Source organism: Lynx canadensis, chromosome E3 (assembly GCF_007474595.2).
Source record: "Lynx canadensis isolate LIC74 chromosome E3, mLynCan4.pri.v2, whole genome shotgun sequence".
NCBI lineage: Eukaryota > Metazoa > Chordata > Mammalia > Carnivora > Felidae > Lynx > Lynx canadensis.
Window position 1 is genome coordinate 25,664,796 of NC_044318.1, and position 7,676 is coordinate 25,672,471.

The following is a 7,676-nucleotide window of genomic DNA, read 5'->3' on the forward strand; positions in this document are numbered from 1 at the left end:
ATTCCACTTACATAGGCTGGACCTTTATCCCACTGAGATGGGGTTTATTGTCTGATTTTGAACCCTGTCAGTGCTGTTCCCTGCTGGGATGGCAATCCTGACTGCTTTATAGCAGCAGCACCCCCTGGGACAACCTAGATTTGTGGATTGAGATCCAGAGGCAGAATTTCCAGATAGCCCAACCAAAGTATCCTCATGATAATGTACAAGAAAGTAAAGTTTTTCAGGTGGAAGGCTCTCCAGATACTCAACTTTGCCCCAGGATTTCTGGGATTTATAGGCAGTAACCATTCATTCATGATCCTCAACTTCCTCACTTGATCATCCTGTCTTTTTAGGAAGGAGCTTCACCTGATCCTCACTAAGGACCCAGAATTCCAATAGCTAAAAACCCTTTTCTCCTATCCTGGTCTTATACCACCAAGACACACTTCAGTGCCTTGGTAGGGGTCAGAAGGAGGCACAAGCATGGGGAGCCTCTGTCCCTTGTTTCTATATCTCCATGATGCTGGTATTGGCAGGCCAACAACCTTTGTAGGTGTGAGAGTTGCAATATAACCAACAGATTCAAGGTCTAGAGATGGCATGTGAAAGAACCCCTTAAGGGATGTCTGTCTGCAGGAGCCTGGAGTAGTCAAGGTGAAACTGGGAGCTTTGTCCACACAGAGAGGGCAGGCCATGTTTTTCAAACATCTTGACTTCAGAAGGTGCTCCATTTGCAAGACCACAAGAAAGAGGCCAGCAGAGCAATTCCGGCTCTGGTTGAAGCTGACTGAGAAGCCATTACAAGCTGCAGGTAGGTACCCACATGCAGCAGAAGCCAGCCAAAACCCAGTGCCTGCCAAAGTGGACACAAAAAGGGACTGTCTCCCCTTACAATGGCTGACTAGGGTGACAGGAGAGGAAACTGAACACAGGTGCTTCTGCTCCATCCTGTTGCTATCCCTTGTGCCTTTATGTCCCACCCATTGAAAATGGAAAATAACATAGAGAATTCTTGGCACCTTATATGTGACACATCAGTCTAGGCTGTCTCCTCCTTGCATGATCTTGCCTGAAGTGCAATGAGTCATTTGTATTAGCCAAGAGAAAAAAAACATGCAGTTATCTGAACAACTTATATCTTTAATATAAATAACTATTAATTATAATAGGATTGGAGTAATGAGGGATTGGCAGTAGCGAACTATAAAGAATATAGGAATAGCACACGTAGGAGCAGCCACTACCCCCAGAGCTGACATAGAGAACACTCCTCCCAGAGGTGATATCCAGACCTTTTTGGAGAGGGCATAGCCATGGCTCACTGAATGGTAGAGAAGTCACTGGGGTGCTATGCTGGTGGAACTTGCTGGAAATCCACCCTCTAGGGTGCTGGCAAAATCTGTTCAGAGAGGTGTTCTGCCAGAAGCAGTCCACTAAAAAAACACCCAAGGCGAGTGCTGCTGGCCTTTTTGTGCCATGCACTGCAGGAGCTGGGTGCTGGAGAGGCGGGGCTGGGAGCAATCACACCAGAACCGGAAAGGAAAATGTCTTTCTTCTTGGCAACATCTCACCAATGTCCTCTACTGACAAAGTTTAATATCACATTAGTTGGCAAAGGAAAAAATATTCAAAGGTCCCAACCCAATTTTTGCAGAAGCAATGAAGGATGAATATGGAGCTAAGAGGCAGTCAGTAACTGGCCTATCTATATACACTGATGACTCCCAAATTTATACTCACTCAGGCCTCTTTCCTCAGCCTCGAATTATATATCCAATAACCTGCTGAATTATATACCCAATAACCTGCTAAATATTGCTACTTCGATACCTATTAGCCATCTCAAGCTTAATATAGTCAAGTGGAATTCTTTACTTCCTCTTCCCACCCCAAACATCTTCTTCATTCCACCTTCTCTATCTCAGGAAATGGTACCACCATCCACTCAGTCAACAAAAACCTGAGAACCATCTTTTTTTTTTTTTTTATGTTTATTTTTGAGACAGAGAGTGTGAGTGGGGGAGGGGCAGAGAGAGAGAGAGAGACACAGAATCTAAAGCAGGCTCCAGGCTTGAGCTGTCAGCAGAGAGTCCAATGCAGGACTTGAACTCACAAACCACGAGATCATGACCTGAGCCAAAGTTGGAGGCTTAACCGACTGAGCCACCCTGGCACCCCAATGTAAGAGTCATCTTGAACTCCCCTCCTTACCTCACCTTGTACTGCAATCCATTGCCAAGTCTTGAATTCATCTTCAAGATTATCTTGAAAACATGGCAAATTCACTTGTCTGAATCACCATCATCTCTCATCCTGCATTACGACAAAGACTTCTTGGCTTAATTTGACCCCTGATTATACCTCCTCCAACCTATTTTCCAAGATAGTCTTGAAAGGGTTAATTAGACCTGCAACATGCCTACTTAAAACCCTTTGCTTTTAGAGTGGTCTTTCCATGTTTGATCTGGTTCCTGTGTACCCCCAGCTTCATCACTCCACACTACTCCTTTTTTCCTGTCTTCTGCTCTGGACTTCTTTCAGTTCCTACCTCAGGTTTTTGTGATTGGCATTTCATCTCCTTGGAATGCCTTTTCCCCAGCGCTTCTCATGGGCTGGCTCGTTTTTCCATTTTATGTTCCACCTTAGTTGTCACATATTCAGTGAGACCTCTGACTATGCCATCTACAGTGCACTTCCAGGGGTGCCTGGGTAGCTCAGTTGGTTAAGTGTCCAACTCTTGATTTTGGCTCAGGTCATGATCTCATGGTTCATGGGGTGAAGTCCTGCATTGGACTCTGTGCTGATGGTGCAGAGGCTTCTTGGGATTCTCTCTCTCTCTCTCTCTCTCTCTCTCTCTCTCTCTCTCTCTCTCTGTCTCTCTCTGTCTCTCTCCGCCATCAGATTTTGGACTCACCCAGCCTGCACAATCACATGACCCAATTCTTTAAAATAATTCTTCCTATATATACTGTATCTATTCTAGTGTACATGTATCTCTCTTCTTCTCTTTCTCCCTCTATACGAATATTTTTTTCTAGAATTTATTTATTTATTTATTTATATTCTAGAAAGTGATACACATCCTAGGAGAGTATCTACCTATCTATCTGTCTGTCTGTCTGTCTTTTATTTTTAGAGAGAGAGAATGCAAGCAGGAGAGAAGGACAGAGGGGAAGAGAAAGACAATCCTAAGCAGGCTCCATTCAGTGTGAAGCCTGACACAGGGCTCAGTCCCACAACCCTGGGTTCATGACCTGAGCCAAAATCAAGAGTTGGACACTCAACCAACTGAGGCACCCAGGAACCCCTATATATCTATATTTAAATCTAAAAGTAGCATACCACATGTTCCATCACCCTACTGTTCTCATTTAACACTGTCTTTTGGAGATCTGTCCATTTCATTACATATAGAGCTCCACCTCCCCCCCACCCTTTAAAATTTGACAGTACAGTTGATGCTTGATCAATGCAGGAGTTAGGGTCACCAACTCTCTGTGCAGAAGAAAATCCACATGTAAATTTCGACTCCCTCAAAACTTAACTACTAATAGCCTACTGTTGACTGGAAGCCTTATTAACAACATAAAGAGTCAATGCACATATTGTGTATGTTATATATACTATATACTGTTTTCTTACAATAAAGCAAACTGGAGAAAAGAAAATGTTATTTAAGAAAACCATAAGGAGGAGAAAATACATTTACAATACTGTCACGTGCTCGCTTCAGCAAGCACATATACAATACTGTCACAAAAATCTGGTTAAGGTTATGGACAAAATGGTGCTGCCAGTGCAGGTCACTGCTCATCAAGTACAGCCCCTACTCTGCTCTATTCCTTGGTGTGGCCTACAGAGCCAAGTGCTACAGAAGTTTCAGTCAGAAGAGGAAAGGAGGATAGCAGCTGAGGAGAAAAAGAAGCAGGATGAATGGAAACACATTGAGAGAGAACTGGCAGAAGCCCAAGATGACAGCATACTAAAGTGAGCCTGCCTTTCTCTGGAATGGTATGGATGAATAAAGCTTTCTGTGTTGTGTGATTCTCGAGAAAAAAAAATCTGGTGTAGACTACATCAAAATGAAAAGCTTCTACACAGCAAAGAACACAATCAACAAAACTAAAAGGCACTGTACTGAATGGGAGAAGATATTTGTAAATGACATATGCAATAAAGGGTTAGTATCCAAAATATATAAAGAACTTATACAAATCAACACCCAAAAAACAGATAATCCCAGAAAACAAAAAATGGGCAGAAGAAATGAACAGACATTTCTCCAAAGAAGACATCCAAGTGGCCAGCAGACACATGAAAAGATGCTCAACATCACTCTATACTATTACTATACTCATTATTATATTGTAAGAATACTGTATGTAATACATAAAACATAAAAAATATATATTAACACCTATGTATGTTATCAGTAAGGCTTCCCGTCAACAGTAAGCTTTTAGTAGTTCAGTTTTTGGGGAGTCAAAAATTATATGCAGAGTTTCAACAGTAGGTCAGTACCTCTAACCATCAATCACATTGTTCAAAGGCCAACTGAGATGGTTTATAACCCACTGAATAAAATGAGAATCCATGAATTTATGTTGACACAAATAAATATATAAACGAAGTAAACAGGAAAGTTCTTTTTTCAATGTTTATTTATTTATTTTGAGAGAGAGATGAGACCGGAAGCAGGGGAGAGGCAGAAAGGGGGGGCGGGGCAAAGGATCCAAAGCATGCTATGTGCTGACAGAGAGCCGGATGTGGGGCTCGAACTCATGAACTGCGGAATCATGACCTGAACCGAACTCAAATGCCTAATGAACTGAGCCACCCAGGTGCCCCAAGGAAAGTTCTTAGAGTAAAACGTCAGCTAATAAATATAGAGGAAACGATGGGGTAGAAAATCTACATTTAACAAACCATCATAATTATAACTGATGATGGCAGGGGCGCCTGGGTGGCTCAGTCGGTTGAGTGTCCGAATTCAGCTCAGGTCATGATCTCCCAGTTCTTGGGTTCGAGCCCCGCATTGGGCTCTCTGTGCTGACAGCTCAGAGCCTGGAGCCTGCTTCAGATTCTGTGTCTCCCTCTCTCTCTACCCCTCCCCTGCTCGCTCGCTCTCTCTCAAAAATAAATAAACATTAAAAAACATGTTATCAATGGATTCTAAAACTGATGGATGAACTTTGGAAGAAAAACAGGTTTTAACATAGTCTTAAAATATCTCCCTACAAGTTACTAATTTCAAAGGTAAAAATGGTAACTTTACAGTGCAGACACCTGAAAGATTCCTCATTGATCATGTAACCAAAGTCAACATTAAACAAAGGACCTGTCCTGATAAAGACACATTATTTATATTTCTCTGCCAAAATGAATAATTTGAATCTAATCATGAGAAAACATTGGACAAACCCAAATTGAAGGACATTCTTCAGAATGACTGTCTTACACTTTTCAAAAATGTCGAGATCATGAAAGACAAATAAAAATGGAAGAACTATTCCAGATTAAAGAAGACTAAAGATAAACGACAATTAAATGATCAACCAGGAAAAACTACAGCTATAAAAGTGATTCTTGGGACAATTGATGAAAACTGAGTAAGGGCTATAGATTAGGATTTTATCAATGTTATCAGATGTTAATTTTCCTGATTTTAATGATTTTGCTTTGGTTTCTAAGAAGATATATTTCTTCTTAGGAAATACACACTGAAATATGTAAAGTCAAGAAGCATGATGTCTGCAAAGCATGATGTCTGCAATTTAGTCTCACATTCTTCAGGAAAACTGTGTGTGTGTGTGTGTGTGTGTGTGTGTGTGTGTGTGTAGAGATTGAACAAATGATAAGGTAAAGGAAATGAGGCAAATATAGAAATTCAAGAAGCTTAAAGAATTCCAAGTAAGGTAAATTCAAAGTGATCCTCACCAAGACACAATACAATCAAACTGTAGAAAGCCAAAGAAAAAGAATGTTGAAAGCAGCAAGAGAAAACAAACTCATCACATATAAAGGATCCCCCGTAAGAATATAACTGATTTCCTATCAGAAACTATGGAGGCCAGAAAGAAGTGGGATGACATATTTGAAGTGTTGAAAGAGAAACTTGTCAACCATGAATTCTATATCTGGCAAAACTATTCTTCAAGAATGAAGGAGAAATTCATCCCCAAATAAACAAAAGCCAAGGGAGTTCATTACTGGTAGACCTGAACTATAAGAAATGGAGGGGCGCCTTGTGGCTCAGTCAGTTAAGTGTCCAACTGTTGATTTTGGCTCAGGTTACAATTTCACAGTCATGAGATTGAGTCCTGCATGGGGCTCTCTGCTGACAGTGCAGAGCCTGTTTGGATTTCTCTCTCTCCCTCTCTCTTTGCCCCTCCCCTGCTCATACTCTCTCAAAAATTAAATAAACATTTAAAAAATGACTACAGAAATCCTTCAGATTGTAAAGCAAATGACACTAGACAGTAAGTTGAAGCTACATGAAGAAATAACACTGGGAAAGGTAAATGCCTAGGTAGATGTAAAAGCCAGTATTATTGTGCTTTGGATTTGTAATTGCTCCTTTTTCCCCCTATATGATTTAAAAGGCATATACATAAAACATTAATTATAAACCTGTGTTAATAGGTGTACAATTTATAAAGATGAAATCTGTGACAATAACAATAAAATGAAAGGGACAGAGATGTATAGGTACAGAATATATACTATTTTAAATAAGTTGGTATTATTCAAACTAAGTTGTTATAAATTTAAGATGTTAAATTGTAATCCCAAAACTAACCACTAAGAAAATAAATTTTAAAATATACAGAAAGGAAGAGAATCAAAATGGTAGGCTACAGAAAAACAACTAAATACCAAAAATGCAGTAATGAAAGAATTGAGGAACAAAACAATATGTATGACATACAGAAAACAAGTAGCAAAGTGGCAGAAGTCATTCTTTATTAGTAATTACTTCAAATGTAAATGGATTTAACTCTCCAATTAAAAGAGATTGGCAGAAACTGTTTTCTTAAAAACTCTATATGCTGTCTATAAGAGACTCACTTTATTTTTTTTTATATATATATGAAATTTATTGACAAATTGGTTTCCATACAACACCCAGTGCTCATCCCAAAAGGTGCCCTCCTCAATACCCATCACCCACCCTCCCCTCCCTCCCACCCCCCATCAACCCTCAGTTTGTTCTCAGTTTTTAAGAGTCTCTTATGCTTTGGCTAAGAGACTCACTTTAGATCCAAAGACAAAGAGGTTGAAAGTAAAAGGATGGAAAAATGTATTCCATGCAAAGAGTAACCAAAGGAGAGTTTGGGGTGGCTATACTATTAGAATAGATTTTACATTAGAAAAAAAGGTTACAGGGGCGCCTGGGTGGCGCAGTCGGTTGAGCCTCCGACTTCAGCCAGGTCACGATCTCGCGGTCCGTGAGTTCGAGCCCCGCGTCGGGCTCTGGGCTGATGGCTCAGAGCCTGGAGCCTGTTTCTGATTCTGTGTCTCCCTCTCTCTCTGCCCCTCCCCCGTTCATGCTCTGTCTCTCTCTGTGCCAAAAATAAATAAAACGTTGAAAAAAAAAAATTTAAAAAAAAAAAAAAAAAGAAAAAAAGGTTACAAGAGACAAGAAGGACATTATATACAGAAAAAGATTTAATCCAACAAAATGACATAAC